The sequence below is a fragment of the Oncorhynchus mykiss genome, chromosome 9 (assembly GCF_057628025.1).
Source record: "Oncorhynchus mykiss isolate SJ-2025 chromosome 9, ASM5762802v1, whole genome shotgun sequence".
NCBI lineage: Eukaryota > Metazoa > Chordata > Actinopteri > Salmoniformes > Salmonidae > Oncorhynchus > Oncorhynchus mykiss.
The window spans coordinates 24211606-24230540 of NC_143030.1; the positions used below are offsets into that span (position 1 = coordinate 24211606).

Here is an 18935-nt window from a genome sequence, read left to right on the forward strand (position 1 = left end):
AAGGAAGGAAAAAGGTCAGCTTAAAAGGTTAAAAGGGGCAATCTGGGATTCAAACAACAACAAATCAGTCATTCTGAAAGTGTTTTTGGTCACCAGATAAGGGATGGCGATAGAGAAATGTAACACTTTATAGACAGCTATGGATGCAAGGACCAACTATCCAGGACATCAAAATGAACGTTTTAACCATGTGTTGGACCGTTACATGGGTGTGTTTGTGAATTCAGATATACTGATAATAGAACCATTACAGTCAATATCCAGAGGTACCACAATAAAACGCTGATGTTGCTATGATAAACATTTAGCGAGTGGCTAATGAACTAGAATGAATTCCCATTTCATTTTGCTGCTCAGACTGAGGAATTGATGCATTGCGGGTTCAGTGAACATTGACTGCCAAGCCGCCAACGGTAAAATCATCCATTTGGCGAGAAGAAGAAGGTTGGACTCGGGCTAAAACAATGTCTGTGTCCTAAACGACACCTTATTTCCTTTATAGTGCACTGCTTTTGACCAGAGCCCTTTGAGACCTGGTCAGAAGTCGTGCATTATGTAGTAAATAGGGTGCCATTTGGGATGCACTCATTTTCTCTGCCGTGATATGAATTTAGACCGCGTGCAGACTCATATTCAGGGCATGACGGATTGGGAGAGGACACAGTCGGCCGAGTGCAAAATCGGCTCAGACGCGAAAGAGCTTTCACCTCGGCTTTCATTATTAACACAATTACTTGGCTGGCAGTGTCTTAAGTCTGCCATTTTACTTTAGGCAGTCATCAATCAAAGCTCGATCCCACCACACTTACTGCACGACATTAACTATCACATGCTTAAACGAGTGTATCGATTGATCTGAATAAATCATCTGTGCACATCAGTAGACCAACAGGAGGCAAAGGTCAATGTCACCACTAGAGGAGTTGGTGGTCACATGCCCCCGGCACGTGAACCTCAGCTTCATGTAAAAATCCATAAAATCATACAACCAAATTGGCACATTTACTTTTTCTCTTCTTTCTATCTTCTTAATATATTTTTTGAGGGGACAGATCAGCTTTAATAGTGCAGATAGATTGTGGCTTCCGTCAATGAAATTGTCTGCATCCCCCATATATATTTTTTGTATACATACAGTACCAAAAGTTTGGACACACCTACTCATTGAAGGGTTTTTCTTTATTTTATTTTTTTTCAACATTGTAGAATAATAGTGAAGACATCAAGACTATGAAATAAAACATACGGAATCATGTAGTAACCAAAAAAGTGTTAAACAAATCAAAATACATTTTATATTTTATACGGCTGGTAGGTATACAGAAGAGAGCCCTTTTTGTTAAAGTACCAAGTCCTTATTATGTCAAGAACAATTCAAATAAGCAAAGAAAAACGACAGTCCATTACTTTAAGACATGAAGATCAGTCAATCTGGAAAATTTTAAGAACTGCAGTCGCAAAATCCATGAGGATCAGTTCATTAGCGTTAACTAAATCAGTGATTTATTTAGAATTCAAGGCACACTTAACAAGCTTGGCTACCACAGCATTCTGCAGTGATAGGCCATCCAATTTGTTTTGCGCTTAGTGAGACTATCATTTGTTTTTCAACAGGACAATGACCCAACACACCTCCAGGCTGTGTAAGGGCTATTTGACCAAGAAGGAGAGTGATGGAGTGCTGCATCAGATTACCTGGCCTCCACAATCACCCTACCACAACCCAATTGAGATGGTTTGGGATGAGTTGAACTGCAGAGTGAAGGAAAATCAGCCAACAAGTGCCTGGCATATGTGGGAACTCCTTCAAGACTGTTGCAAAAACATTCCAGGTGAAGCTGGTTGAGAAGATGCCAAGAGTGTGCAAAGCTGTCATCAAGCAAAGGGTGGCTACTTTGAAGAATCTCAAATATAAAATATATTTTGATTTGTTAAATACTTTTTTGGTTACTACATGATTCCATATGTTTTATTTCATAGTTTTGATGTCTTCACTATTATTCTACAATGTAGAAAAAAGTTAAAAATAAAGAAAAACCCTTGAATGAGTAGGTGTGTCCAAACTTTTGACTGGCACTGTATATAACATTCTATTGGTTGCAAGAATTGGTATACATTTTTATTTATCCCAATTTCTTTTAACACATTTTGGTTAATAACAGACAAGTTCCCTACTTTTCCCCCCTTCCACTTGCGGTAATGCTGCTATGAGTTGGTTGTAATTTTGAGTAGAGGAGACATTTCCATATATTTTTCCACCAGTCCTACTTACCATATTATTTACAAAGTGTATACAGGTCTTCCTACTTACAAAGCATGTAGAGGTCTGTCATTTTTTATCATAGGTACACTTCAACTGTGGGAGACGGAATCTAAAACAAAAATCCAGAAAATCACATTGTATGATTTTTAAGTAATTCATTTGCATTTCATTGCATGACATAAGTGTTTGATCTACTACCAAACAGTAAGAATTCCAGCTCTCACAGACCTGTTAATTTTTCATTAAGAAACCCTCCTGTTCTCCACTCATTACCTGTATTAACTGCACTTGTTTGAACTCGTTACCTGTATAAAAGACACCTGTCCACACACTCAATCAGACAGACTCCAACCTCTCCACAATGGCCAAGATCAGAGAGGTGTGTAAGAACATCAGGGATAAAATTGTAGACCTGCACAAGGCTGGGATGGGCTACAGGACAATAGGCAAGCAGCTTGGTGAGAAGGCAACAACTGTTGGCGCAATTATTAGAAAATGGAAGAAGTTCAAGATGACGGTCAATCACCCAATGATCACGAGGAAGGTGAGGGATCAGCCCAGAACTACACGGCAATACCTGGTCAATGACCTGAAGAGAGCTGGGACCACAGTCTCAAAGAAAACCATTAGTAACACACTACGCCGTCATGGATTAAAATCCTGCAGCACACGCAAGGTCCCCCTGCTCAAGCCAGCGCATGTCCAGGCCCGTCTGAAGTTTGCCAATGACCATCTGGATGATCCTGAGGAGGAATGGGAGAAGGTCATGTGGTCTGATGAGACAAAAATAGAGCTTTTTGGTCTAAACTCCACTCGCCGTGTTTGGAGGAAGAAGAAGGATGAGTACAACCCCAAGAACACCATCCCAACCGTGAAGCATGGAGGTGGAAACATCATTCTTTGGGGATGCTTTTCTGCAAAGGGGACAAGACGACTGCACCGTATTGAGGGGAGGATGGATGGGGCCATGTATCGCGAGATCTTGGCCAACAACCTCCTTCCCTCAGTAAGAGCATTGAAGATGGGTCGTGGCTGGGTCTTCCAGCATGAAAATGACCCGAAACACACAGCCAGGGCAACTAAGGAGTGGCTCCGTAGAAGCATCTCAAGGTCCTGGAGTGGCCAAGCCAGTCTCCAGACTTGAACCCAATAGAAAATCTTTGGAGGGAGCTGAAAGTCTGTATTGCCCAGCGACAGCCCCAAAACCCCGGTCTGTATGGAGGAGTGGGCCAAAACCCTGCCTCAAAACCTGGTCAAGAACTACAGGAAACATATGATCTCTGTATTTGCAAACAAAGGTTTTGTACCAAATATTAAGTTCTGCTTTTCTGATGTATCAAATACTTATGTCATGCAATAAAATGCAAATTAATTACTTAAAAATCATACAATGTGATTTTCTGGATTTTTCTGGATTCCATCTCTCACAGTTGAAGTGTACCTATGATAAAAATGACAGACCTCTACATGCTTTGTAAGTAAGAAAACCTGTAAAATCGGCAGTGTATCAAATACTTGTTCTCCTCACTGTGTATATATATATTAATTATATATATAAAATCATTTTCAACATTTTTGAAAATGTGTTGTATTATTTGCCTTTTCTGGGGGATTAAACTGAAATTGCAACCAACTTTCTGTGGCTTGTTTTAAAATAAAATGTTGGAGATGATTTCATTTTAAAATAACCAAAAGTGAGAGGTTGTAATCTGAATAAAGGGAAAATATTGAATTTCTGCCCTCCGAATTCATTTTCATTACATAAATAGTCATATTTAATTTTGTCTGGCTTGCCTTTCCAAATAAAATTTGATTTATTTTGCAAATATAATTCAAAAAACAGTTCGGTATGTGTAGGCAAGACCAAAAATAAATAGTTCAACTGGGAAATTACTAAAGAGTTAATCAAGGTGATTTTTCCCACAAATAGACAAGTATTTTCCTTTCCATGGTGGCAAGATATCTATTTTTGCTATTTTTTTCTATTAAAATGTTTTATAGTGTGATTATTTCTTTCTTAAGGGATATATGTACCAAGTATGTCCACATCACCGCCAGAACGTTTTATTGGTTAACTACACAGTAATGTAAAAGTTTTATTTGTTTTGTGATCCAATACGTAATATTGGATTTGAATATCATAATTTGGATTTGAATATCATAATTTCGTTGTAATCGAGAGAGGTTAGAACAATTATCTAGATCCACTGAGGATGTGGAGGGATCCAAATTGTGGATGTAAAAAAAAGCATGAATCCTCAGCGTACAATGACACCTTTATTTTTAAGCCCTTGATTTCTAACCCATTGATATTATTGTTGGATCAGATTTTATTAGCTAACTTTTCGATGGCCATAATAAATAGATATGCTGATAGTGGACAACCTTGTTTTACTCCTCGTGACAGTTTTATACTTTCAGAGAAGTAGCCATTATTGACTATTTTACACCTAGGATTACTATACATGACTTTAATCCACTTTATAAGAGATTTGTCCATGTAAAAAAACAGTCTGATTAGCAAGAAAAAATATCCAACAATACCTTTTTAATTCTATGCGCGATGCATTTTACTAGAATTTTTGCATCAGAACACTAAAGTGTAAGGGGCCTCCAATTTCTTTAGATGGACTGGATCTTTACCTATGTTTCAGTAATAATGAAAGCAGACCTTTTTGTTGAGCATCTGATAATCTACCAGGTTTGGAGTTCCCGGACTTAAATGCTTTAATTGCATCAAGAAGTTCCTCCTCTGTAATTTGGCACATCTACTAGCATTACCTGGATTATCTAAATTATATTTACTACCAAAACTATTATTCTATCTATTAGGTTAATCTGACAAGATCTCAAATGCATTTACAGTGCTTCTCACGAGAGCCATTCACAATGTACTGTATTGACCTATGCATGTGAACCTATACTCTTGGTCATCCCTTGACAAGTGACAAATACATCTAAAACTCCTATAACAAAATCTTCTCTGATATCTACTATGCTCACCTGGCAATATCTGGAATGTATTTTCTTCGCACGAGGAGCTGTTCGTCACAATGTAAGCCAGAGAAGGTCAAGGCGCTAGCTGACACAATGATTCATATAGCACAATTAAAGGGTTCCCTTACACCTTAATTAACATTGATTGGCCCTGGACAAATCAATCGCTCCAGTGAGGGGAGAGAGTGAAGACCGTGCCCCTTTAATGAGATATGGTCCGGAGCTCCAACACCCATCCTGGCTTTATGGGGTCATGACCCCTCGCCGTCACTCACTCACACCCCAGGTTACGGGGCGAGGGGGAAAAGAGCCTCTGTCAGACACACATCTGGAGAACTGTTTGTTCATTTGAAGAGTTAATTTCAAAGGCTGTAAACGTCACTCAAATAAATAAGGGTCAGGCTGATGAAAAGGGAAAACAATTATAGTGGCCTTCCTCATCACCGGGCAGGTTTCTCTATCCTCTCTTGGTTTACTATCAAGGAATAATTGTCGAGGGTGATGGGGTGGGAAGGTGTAAGCGATTGGATGTCAGATGGAGTTAGAAAGGCAAGGTAAATTGGACAGGCAGCTCTTCAAAACATGCATATACACACAAACACACACACACACACACACACACACAGTACATCGTCTTAAATACATTTGTCAAGAAACAGCAATCATGTAATCTCTCGTGTTTATCATGATTAAATAGATTTAAATATACATTTTTGGATATTCAAAGAGAGCTCTCTTTGTAGGAGGGTTATTTTACAAAGCCAATACCATCCTCTATAGAACATTATCTTTTTGATTAAAACATGTTGACAAACAAACAGTTCCACTCAATGCCCTGTCATATTCAGCAACTTTAATCATGGTTTGTAAAACATTTCCTCTGGGGCGGATTAAAAAATATAATACTCCATGATGTAGATTGCACACTTAATCCCGGTCTTTACATCTGTCTTGACCCATATTCCAATTCCCACAAGGCATTGTGGCACATATCATTCAGCGCACAGCCTAAAATTTAACCTCTCTATCACGCTGCATCCCAAATGGCATCCTATTACCAATTTATAGCACTACTTTTTACCAAGGCCGTATTTGGTGCACTACTTTTGACCAGGGCCAATATAGCTCTGATCAAAAGTAGTGAACCATGTATGGAATAGGGTGCAATTTGGGACAAATACCTCAGTCTCGTGTCAACTGAGAACTGACTTCCTGAAGGCACATACAGTTAGGCCCTATAATACTCCAGATGAAAAATAAAATTAAACACATTAAGTGCAAATCAATAGCAGAGTGGGAAGGAATCGATGGAAGGGGCCGCATGCCGTACCACGTGGCGCTATGACTTCACAATGACCAATTAGGAGGATAATCAGGGTTTCATCAGACTCTTGGCTCAGACGCAGCCCCTTTGAACTAGCAGATTGAGCCAACAGATTCTCAGGACGTTGAATGATTCAAACATGGAAATTAATAATACGATCACATATATCCCTCAGACGCTGATCTTGGGCCAGTGTTTCATTAGGTTAGAATTGGGGAAGGGGAAGCTGATCCTAGATCAGTACCTAGGGGGAACTTCACCCTCGAGAAATGTGCGTTGGAGTGCTTCCCTTCTAGGGAAGGTTAAGAATGACATCAATGGCGTTGTGTTTAGTAAGTGTAAGAGTTAAATAGAAATACATTTGAGTGAATTGTTTTTTCTGGGTGAACAAAAATTGTGTTCAAAACATTGATTTGAGAAGCCAAGTTATAATGGCTTATGTCATGTGTATGCTGCAAACTTGGCAGACCCTTGATTACTGCAGCAGATCCTAGATTACTGCAAAAAAAGCATCAAGGACAAAGGATAACATCATTTAGAAAAACATTCAGCATCTGCAGTAGGCATTCCAGCAAAACATGAAGTAAATAATTAACTGTTTCACTGCAGCATATTCGGCCTCCTGTTCGCTTGTCATCGCCATGGCATTTGAATAAAGACTATTTCACGTCGACAAACGAGCACCACTAACATGCGTACTCTCAGAACATAGGCAGGAAGACAAAAGATGATCATATTCAATTAAGGAGATAAAAAAAATAAAAAAAAGATGTTGACATTAACAGCCTGTTTCAGGCAAATAACCATCTCTGTCGACGTTAGTATTCAACGCCATCTCAGAGCTTGTTGGGGGGGAGAACCTTTGCTCGTAATTTTTCAATTTGGCCATAAACCGCCCCTACAGCAGCCCCCGGCCAAGCCGTCCCTCCCTACACTTCGCTGCCTGCTCCCTCACCATTTGTTACAGTGGCCAGATTAGGGCTCAGACAGCACAGCTGATGACAGTGGATGCGGCACAAAGCACAGAGCACCATGTAAGCACAAACCGTAAACGCTATAATCGCTGCTTGATCCCACCACTGCCACCAAAGTGACAATGAACAGGTTCAGTCATCACAGCCTCCCCCTCATCCGAACACAGACAGCACTATGGTGTCTGTCCAATACTGGGGCTGTGCAGTCCACCTCAGATGACACATTAGTCAGCATCTGAGAACTAAAACACGGGAAAGCGTCTAGCAATATCCTCCTTCAGCTGCCAATAGACTGATATACTGATTGAAATCTGGTCAAAAAGATACAGACGAGTCCAATAAACTGCTTATGACAGAACAATATTTATGGATTTCAGATAATAGTGACCCGTAGCATTAGCTGCACGGAATTGCTACATAAGCAATTTGTACAAGAATATTGTAGAAACATTTCCCAAAACAGCCAGAATATGGTGCACTGACTGCAAAGAAGTCCACCAACAGGGACTGAGTTATTCCACAGTTCAGTATCTTTGAGGAATAAACATGTCAAAAAAGAAACAAACACTTCCATTTAACTTTTACTTATTCTGAGAAAACGATTCCCTGGTGTGTCCCCTTCATGTCTGTTTGAGTGTGCTAGCAAGGGGACAAGCATCACAGTGCTACAGTCAGGCTGACAAAGTATCTGTTATTAGTCTGCCACCAGTGGCAACAAGAAAAAAAGAATGTGCCCTACTCTTTAGAGAGTGAAAGTGGAGACCGAGGAGACCGGAGCTAGCAGTCTCATCTGACCTGGTCTGGACAGGTCTGAAATGAGTGTGGAGAAGTGAGAGAAAGAGAGGGAGTTAGAAACAAGAGCAAGAGACAGCGAGAGAAAGAGGAGAGGCAGAGGAGACAGAAAAAAAGAGAGCGAGAGAGTGAAGAATGGGTCAACATCCTGGGCCCTCTGTAGGGACCCATTATGCTTTAGTGATGGTCCTCCTGCCTACAGTACACTTCATTCATTGTCTGTCCCAGCTGAGCGCCACAGCATCCATCTCTTTTTCCTCCAGCCTGTCAGACAACTGCATGTCTTATCTCTCTCTCTTATCCCCACACTACAGCGACATGTCCTTCTCCAGTGCCAGACTGTTTTTAAAACGAGATTCAAGGATGTTGTAGAGAGCCATGTGTACTGTGTTTGTGTGTTCATTGGGTGTGCCTTTTGACGCCCTTCACTCAGTCCCCTTCGGTGTGCAAGACATATTGAGTGCGCCACACAAAGGCATGATATCTTTCTGTGGACTGAAGTCTAATCTTTTGAATTCGTATTAAAACTGCATTAGCCTTGACAGTGGCATGGATCAAAGCGACCTTAGCAAAAGCTCATATTATGAAGCTGTGCCCACACGTACATGGAACGCATCGGCAAGGTTAAACAGATCTCGCAGGGCACAATACACCAACCTACACAGACACGCATGCCGTGGACGCATAGAGCGAGCTAGCGTCCCATGTCTTGGCTCACTCGCACACCGCAAACTTGATAAATCATCTATTATGGCATCACTGAATACATGTATCACACAAATCCAGAGACTTCTTCATTCCACAGTCGGCAGTTCTATATTTTATATCCATTTGTCATGTTTCCGTCCTCCGACGCCACAACCCATGCTGAATGGAGATTAACATAAACAGTACATACAAGGGAAGGCGTGTGGGAGGGGGATTTAATGCCCAGCGCTGACGGGGACCCCCATTTTAAACCGCTCAAGCCCAGCGGTGTATTCTAAGCTCCATGGAGCATCACGACAAGCCATCAAGACAATCATAACGTAAAGGAGATACAATAAAGCCCCTTGCTGTGGCTTACGTCAACTCAAATGTTTACAGAAGTGGATGTTCAGTTAGCATTAGTGGATCATCAAATAACATTTTGTTGGTACACGTATTTAGCAGATGTTATTGGGGGGTGTAGCAAAATGCTTGTTTTTCCTAGGTCCAACAGTGCTATAATATCTAACCATTCTCAACACTACACGCAAACCTAAAAGTAAAGTAACGAAATTAAGAAATATATAAATATTAGGACTGGTTGGAGAGGAGAGAAGAGCTGTGTGCCTGTCTTTTGATGAAGCACTCTGGGCGACAAACCTGATCCCCTTTCTATAGTTCCACAGGATTAGTTACGTGGAACTAAGCAGAGGCACAAAAGTGACTGCTCAATCAAACGACTAACTTGTAATGTATTTAGAAGCTATTCTCCGGGCCCTGAATGAATGGAGTTGAATTACCCGTGGGGATATGAGTTGTGGGGGAATTGTGAAGACATTGAAAGGTTCTAGGTTGATTGAATCTGGATCATTGTGGTTTGATTTTGGAACGGAGGGGAGAGCACTTCTCCAAATATGAGCAGCTTGGGACTTTTTCCTCCCTGACAAACATAATCCTACTCAGACATTGCAATAGTTTAGTGGCTTTTCATATAGTGGGTTTTGGCTGCTCACAATTCCCACTCTCCTATATTGTATATCTGAAATAAGTCCCCATTCATCCTGTAGGAATAGTGTCCACAAAGAAGTAGACACCAAATCATAAAATGGACTCTCTCTCCTCCCTCACCATTTATGGACAAGAACCCAGACTGCTGCAAAGCTTGTGGGCATAAGCGGTCGCTTAGGGCCCACAACAAAAACATTTTTTAAGGAACTCAGTCGGGGTCTCAACTTACTATTGAGAGTAAGAATAGTAATACACAACCCTATGGTAGAATAGGTAGAATTGTTCAACCCTATGGTAGAATTAATAGAATTGTTCAACCCTATGGTAGAATTAATAGAATTGTTCAACCCTATGGTAGAATAGGTAGAATTGTTCAACCCTATGGTAGAATGAATAGAATTGTTCAAAACTATGGTAGAATGGGTAGAATTGTTCAACCCTATGGTAGAATGAATAGAATTGTTCAACGCTATGGTAGAATGAATAGAATTGTTCAACGCTATGGTAGAATGAATAGAATTGTTCAACGCTATGGTAGAATGAATATAATTGTTCAACCCTATGGTAGAATGGATAGAATTGTTCAACCCTATGGTAGAATGAATAGAAATGTTCAACCCTATGGTAGAATAGGTAGAATTGTTCAACCCTATGGTAGAATGAATATAATTGTACAACCCTATGGTAGAATGAATATAATTGTACAACCCTATGGTAGAATGAATAGAAATGTTCAACCCTATGGTAGAATGAATAGAAATGTTCAACCCTATGGTATAATGAATATAATTGTTCAACCCTATGGTAGAATGAATATAATTGTTCAACCCTATGGTAGAATGAATAGAATTGTTCAACCCTATGGTATAATGAATAGAATTGTTCAACCCTATGGTAGAATGAATAGAAATGTTCAACCCTATGGTAGAATGAATAGAAATGTTCAACCCTATGGTATAATGAATAGAATTGTTCAACCCTATGGTAGAATGGATAGAATTGTTCAACCCTATGGTAGAATGAATAGAAATGTTCAACCCTATGGTATAATGAATAGAATTGTTCAACCCTATGGTAGAAGGAATATAATTGTTCAACCCTATGGTAGAATGAATAGAATTGTTCAACCCTATGGTATAATGGATAGAATTGTTCAACCCTATGGTAGAATGAATAGAATTGTTCAACCCTATGGTAGAATGAATAGAATTGTTCAACCCTATGGTAGAATGAATAGAATTGTTCAACCCTATGGTAGAAGGAATATAATTGTTCAACCCTATGGTAGAATGAATAGAATTGTTCAACCCTATGGTGGAATGAATAGAATTGTTCAACCTTATGGTAGAATGACTAGAATTGCAGAAAACATACCTAAAAAATACATTTCTTTCTCCACCATCAAGACGGAGGCCACCTGAATGTTTTGCTGTGAGGTGGGGGATCCCCCAACCAAAGACCGCATAGGGCCCCCAAAAGGCTAGGGCCGGCCCTGCTTGTGGGTTATTGTATTTTGACTTGTATATCATACTAAAACACACCATAGGATTCGAGTACAGCAGCTTTATCCCTCTAGCACTTTGGCAGAAATCCAAGAAACTGTAAGCTCAATGCTCAGAGTCCGTGATAAACATATGCAATTCCTAGTACTGTATAGTGGTGTGTGTTTAAAAGAATGGGTGCTTTCTCAGGGCGGATGACTGAAACCACATTTCGGAGTGTAAGGGTCTCTCGGTTGGTTTACAGGTCACGATGATTGATGAGACAAATATAACCAAACGCTCCAAACATTCCCTCTTGCTGATTTTTCTATTTTTCTACACTTATTGACTCAGAAAAGAAGTGTCTTGGCATAAATGACTATTCTCTTGAATTTGTATAAATCTCTAGCTAAATCAAGGTCTCTGAAGTGCTTAACATAAAAATACTTTGCCCCTCACTAGCCAAGGTTGACCAGTTTTGAGTTCTCAATCTGGCCATAGTGTCGACAAACCTATTTGGCAGTGCCAAATTGGCACACATAGTACTAACCTGAACCACAAGAACAGGGCTTGTGTTACAGGCTAGCCGCCTTGACACTTGCTTCTTTCCCTGTGACTCACGCTGAAATGACTAAGGCTACAGATGATCGGGCGGCAGGTAGACTAGCGGCTAAGAGCGTTGGGCCAGTAAGCGAAAGGTTGCTGATTCGAATCCCTGAGCCGACTAGGTGAAAAATCTATCGATGTTCCCTGAGCAAGGCACTTAACCCTAATTGTTCCTGTAAGTTGCTCTGGATAAGAGCATCTGCTAAATGACTTAAATGTAAATGTAAAATGATGAGTAAGCGTACATAGTGCACCCCATGAGTAACTAACCTCAAGTGGCCCAGACCCTCAGATGTCACGGTTGGTGCACCCCAAGATATGGGGTGAGGAGAAGATATCGAAAGGTTAGGGCCCCCAGGGAATACAATCTGCTTAAACTCGATGGGGTCACTACACACAGTATGACTCATGGTAGTGGAGGAAGGTGGATGGAGGGTGTAGCATGAGGCAATATAGCAACACGAGGACAGACATGTTTTGTAAGCAATGAGTCATGAGTATAACACATAATAGTTAGTATGATATTAACCCTGGTTTAGTCTTAACATTCTGTATACTCCTCTTGTCCTCAGGGTAAAAATTACCCGCCTTCAATAAACCCCTAAAATAAAGCAGCTTAATTGAATTTTAAACCTCAAATCTATTTTGCATGAAGAAACAACCTGTCATTCATCACAAACGTCAGGAAAATATGGGTTTTCCCTCTTCACAATGCAGGAAGACAGCATTCAGTGGACACCACTCGTTGTTATTACAACACACCTGCCATAATTGTTTTCTTTACTAAAGTAGAGGTTTATTATTATTATTATTGCTAAATGTACTGCATAGGTGTAACATGAATTCTTTAGCAAGAGATCGCACTTGTACAGCCTAAGAAAGTAGCAGAAATGTGCAGAAAGTAGTTTTGAATGCATTTTATTGAAGGGAAACAATAACAGTCTTGAACGTTTTTGGCAACAGTGATATATTCGTACATACCGTACAATGAAGAATTCAACTACAAAATACTAGTCTTCTTCCATTTTTTTAACCATTGCCCCCACCCACAAGGTGTATAAACAACAATAAATAAGAATTAGATAGATACAAAAAATGTGAAGAACATAAATCAAATCAACTCTAATTTGCACATGTAGGACAGTATGCAAGTGTGTGTGCATGGACTTTGCAGATGTATTTCTCACGTGCAGCACATAGTATTTATTTTACAGTCCTTCTTTGGGGGCAGAATTGGCATCTCCTCCTCTTGCCTGCCCCAGCGGCAGCCTCAGGTGGATCAGGACAAGATTCAGCCCCCTGAACAGCTTTCACAAGCGCTACAGAGGTTGCTGTGTGGGGGAGGAGCTCCCTTCTTTGAATGTGAGGGGTTACAAGGGCCTTTCCCAGCTGCTCCAGGAACACCCTCTTGTTCTGCTTATCAGGCATCCAGGTAGAGTTGATCATGTTCCATATCACGAAGGCATTGTATGAGGACACATCAATGATGTTATGGAAGATGACCAGGGGCCAGTGGGCAGTCATCCTCCTGCAGCTGTAAGTTCCAATCATCTTGTCCAGGTTGTCCAAGCCTCCTTTATTGTGGTTGTAGTCCAGGATGATGGCTCTTTCAGTCCTCACGGTCACCGACCTCAACTGTTTTGTGCAGTGTGCTCAGGAGGACCACATTATTGTTCCTCTTTGGGAGGTAAGAAGCTAGAGTGGTGGTGGGGGTGAAGGCAAACTTTAATGTGAAGGCCTCTCTCCCCCTTGTTGCGATGAATGCAGGGGGGGGCTCAGACTTGTTCTTTCTAACTGCGCCAACCATGGTGATCTTCCTCTTCAAGAGCTGCTGGCTGAGTTCATAAGAGGTGAAGAAAATGTCACACGTGACATTGTGCCCCCTCAGCATCTGTCACATCAAGCCCAACCCGCGTCCCCTGGTTCTTCCCCGGGCCTCCACTGGTCGGCTTCCCTGTGTAGACTTGCATCTTCCATGTGTAGCTGGATTGTGCGTCACGGGGGGGGGGGGGGGGGGGGGGGGTCTTGACAGAGAATATTTGGTCAAAGCCCTCTTCAGTGTGTATATTAGATGACTCACCCCTACCAATGACATTGGAGCTACTGCTACTGGTCTCATTCCACATCTGCCAAAAGTACATTCACTTAATCCACATTTTGTGTTACAATCTGAATTGAAAATGTATAAAATAATTTCTTTCTCACCCATCTACACAATACCCCATAATGAAAAAGTGTAAACAGGTTTTTAGAAATTTTTGCACATTGTTGTTGAGAATGAAATACAGATGTACAGTCTCTAATTAACATAAGTATTCACACGGAGTCTATACTGAATCACCTTTGGCAGAGACTACAGCTGTGAGTCTTTCTGGATAAGTCTCCAACATGCGGACCACACTGCTCGCATAGCAAAATAAAATGTACACATACATGCTATTCAATCATTGCACCCATGTTGCTCGCGAGTGTTTGCGTGGCCAGGCGCTAAAATATAAATTGGTTCTATTATTTGTGATGCTCAACGTGCTGCGAGTCCGGCCTCTCTCATCTCCTGATTGGTTTTTAGGAGTATATACCCATGTGGGTGATTGAAAGATGAACTGAGGTCCACACTCCAGTCGGTTGTAGTAATGCACCGTAAAGTTGGTTGCCAACCACCATATAAAGTCCAAAGAAGAAAAAGAAGCCTCAAGGAAGGAGTGATGATGAAAAACAAATTTGGTTGTTTTATCTGTATTAATTGTCAGAGTAGTGGATCTTGAGCATTTCAGATAAATTAACAACTCATTGTTTATATCCCAGGACAAATTGGGAAGCTAGCTAAATGGCCATAAAGGTTTCATTCTTTTTGACCGGTCCCCAAATTAATATAAATGGTTCAGATTTTGTTTTCATATTTCAACCTGCGTGTCCTGATCGCTTCTGGTGTGGGTAAACAAAATCAACGTGCACGTGATGACGCACGAGCGTCCCAGGTTTGGTCAGAATGTAAGCGTTTTGCACACCTGGATTGTACAATATTTGCACATTATTCTTGAAAAGAACTATTCAAACTCTGTCAAGTTGATTATTGCTAGACAGCCATTTTCAAGTCTTGACATAGATTTTCAAGCCGATTTAAGTCAAAACTGACTTGGCCACTCAGGAACTTTCTTGGTAAACAACACCAGCGTACACTGAGTGTACAAAACATGAAGGACACCTTCCTAATATTAAGTTGTGCAGCCCCTCCTCCTGCCCTCTTTTTGACCTCAGAACAGCCTCAATTCGTCGCATGGACTCTACAAGGTGTCGAAAGCAATTCAATGCTTCCCACAGTTGTGTCAAGTTGGCTGGATGTACTATGGGTGGTGAACCATTCTCGATACACACTGGAAACAGCTGAGCGTGAAAAACCAAGCAGCGTTGCAGTGCTTAACACAAACCGGTGCACCTGGCACCTACTACCATACCCCATTCAAAGACACTTAAATATATTGTATTTCCCATTCACCCCATTCACAATCCATGTCTCAAGGCTTAACAATCCTGTGTGACATCAATAAGGTCATAGCTTGGATTCAACTGGTCAGTCTATGTCATGGAAAATGCAGGTGGCATTCATGTTTTGTACACTCAGTGTATATTTGGCCTTGCGTTTTAGGTTATTGTCCTGCTGAAGATGAATTTGTCTCCCAGTGTCTGCTGGAAAGCAGACAACCAGGTTTTCCTCTAGGATTTTGCCTGTGCTTCGCTCTTTTCGGTTTATTTTTATCCCCAAAAAACCTCCCTTGTCTTTGCTGATGACACTCATACTCATAACATGATGCAGCCACCACCATGCTTGAAAATATGAGGAGTGGGACTCAGTGATGTGTTGTGCTGGATTTGCCCCAAACATAACACTTTGTATTCAAGATATGAAGTTCATTTCTTTGCCACATTTGAGGTTTTAATTTAGTGCCTTTTTACAAACAGGATGGATGTTTTGGAATATTTTTACTCAGTACATGCTTCCTTCTTTTCACTCTGTCATTTAAGTTAGTACAATGTTGATCCAGCCTCAGTGTTCTACTATCACAGCCATTACACTCTTTTTAACTTATATAGTTAAACAAAGGTTAAATAAAACATTTAATTAAATAAAAAGTAACCAATGGCCTCATGATGAAATCCCTGAGCTGTTTCCTTCCTCTCTGGCAACTGAGTGAAATTAATAACTTAACCAAAGGTATATACAGTATTGCAAAAAAGTATTTAGTCAGCCACCAATTGTGCAAGTTCTCCCACTTAAAAAGATGAGAGAGGCCTGTAATTTTCATAATTTTCATCAAAAAATCCAGAAAATCACATTGTAGGATTTTTAATTAATTTATTTGCACATTATGGTGGAAAATAAGTATTTGGTCACCTACAAACAAACAAGATTTCTGGCTCTCACAGACCTGTAACTTCTTCTTTAAGAGGCTCCTCTGTCCTCCACTCGTTACCTATATTAATGGCACCTGTTTGAACTTATCAGTATAAAAGACACCTGTCCACAACCTCAAACAAACAGTCACACTCCAAACTCCACTATGGCCAAGACCAAAGAGCTGTCAAAGGACACCAGAAACAAAATTGTAGACCTGCACCAGGCTGGGAAGACTGAATCTGCAATAGGTAAGCAGCTTGGTTTGAATAAATCAACTGTGGGAGTAATTATTAGGAAATGGAAGACATACAAGATCCCTCGATCTGGGGTTCCACGCAAGATCTCACCCCCGGGGGTCAAAATGATCACAAGAACGGTGAGCAAAAATCCCAGAACCACACGGGGTGACCTAGTGAATGACCTGCAGAGAGCTGGGACCAAAGTAACAAAGCCTACCATCAGTAACACACTACGCCGCCAGGGACTCAAATCCTGCAGTGCCAGACGTGTCCTCCTGCTTAAGCCAGTACATGTCCAGGCCCGTCTGAAGTTTGCTATCATTTGGATGATCCAGAAGAAGATTGGGAGAATGTCATATGGTCAGATGAAACCAAAATATAACTTTTTGGTAAAAACTCAACTCGTCGTGTTTTTAGGACAAAGAATGCTGAGTTGCATCCAAAGAACACCATGGGGCTGGAAACATCATGCTTTGGAGCTGTTTTTCTGCAAAGGGACCAGGACGACTGATACGTGTAAAGGAAAGAATGAATGGGGCCATGTATCGTGAGATTTTGAGTGAAAACCTCCTTCCATCAGCAAGGGCATTGAAGATGAAACGTGGCTGGGTCTTTCAGCATGACAATGATCCCAAACACACCGCCCGGGCAACGAAGGAGTTGCTTCGTAAGAAGCATTTCAAGGTCCTGGAGTGACCTAGCCAGTCTCCAGATCTCAACCCCATAGAAAATCTTTGGAGGGAGTTGAAAGTCCGTGTGATTTTCTGGATTTTTTTTTCTCATTTTGTCTGTCATAGTTGAAGTGTACCTATGATGAAAATTACAGACCTCTCATCTTTTTAAGTGGGAGAACTTGCACAATTGGTGGCTGACTAAATACTTTTTTGCCCCACTGTACATGACTGCTTTTGTTTTTAACCATCTACCAATAGGTGCCCTTCTTTGCAAGGCATTAGAAAACCTCTATGGTATTTGTGGTAGAATCTGTTTGAAATTCACTGTTCAACTGAGGGACCTTACAGATGTGTGATTGGTGTACAGAGAAGAGTCCATGATGTATTATTGCACACAGAGTCCGCACAAATCATTGTGACTTGTTAACTTTAGCACATTATTACTCCTGAATTGATTTAGACTTGTCATGATAAAGGGGTTGAATACTTATTGACTCAAGACATTACAGCTTTTCATTTTGAATTGATTTGTAAAAAAATAAAAATAATAAATAAACAATTCCAATTTGACATTATGGGTTATTGTATGTAAACCAGCGCCAAAAATGTAATCCATTTTAAATATAGGCTATAACACAACATAAAAGTCAAGGGGTGTGAATACATTCTGAAGGCGGAGACAACAAGCCGACTTCAAGTAGTGTTTCTAGGAAAGACCATGACCTTTCATTCTCCTAATAGCTACCATCTCTCAATCCCATTACTATAACTGACTGTGTGGAGTTCCTATTCTCACAGTTCATATTCCTTTTGATCTTCCAAAACATGAACCATCTTTTTTTATGGAATAACTCTTTGATGCAGCCATGAATACTCTAGACATGATTATTTCATTGCTTAGATTTGAAGATACGGCATCCCCCTTTGAACATGACCATTCGTTTACAAGTAACTGCAATGGAGGTATGAAACGCAGAAAATTCTTGGGGACTTTCCAACCCTTCATAAATATGCTGTATTACTTTACTGTCTTTCTCAGATATGAAAAAAGGCAAGAATCTTATTGCATTGCTAATATTGTTTTTAAGGGTGTTTCCTCGCAGCAATTCTCAAACCAGACCCAATCAGATCATCTGGTTTTGAACACAGCCCTGGAGACAAACTCCAAATCCCATAATGCACGTGTAGTATCCCAATTCCCCAGTTAATACCATCCTGTATTCACCCTCACACTGAACCGAGACATTACTCAAATCACCTGTACCTTTTGATTACTCAAATCACCTGTACCTTTTGTTTACTCAAATCACCTGTACCTTTTGTTTACTCAAATCACCTGTACCTTTTGTTTACTCAAATCACCTGTACCTTTTGTTTACTCAAATCACCTGTACCTTTTGTTTACTCAAATCACCTGTAGCTTTTGTTTACTCAAAGCACCTGTAGCTTTTGTTTACTCAAATCACCTGTACCTTTTGTTTACTCAAATCACCT

At 40.6% G+C, this 18935-nt stretch overlaps 1 protein-coding gene across 8 annotated transcripts in view; it reads right to left on the reverse strand.

Moving 5' to 3' along the window:
• LOC110531730 (adhesion G protein-coupled receptor L3) overlaps nt 1-18935 on the reverse strand; it is a 336356-nt gene that overhangs the window by 166701 nt on the left and 150720 nt on the right. The window lies entirely within an intron of this gene.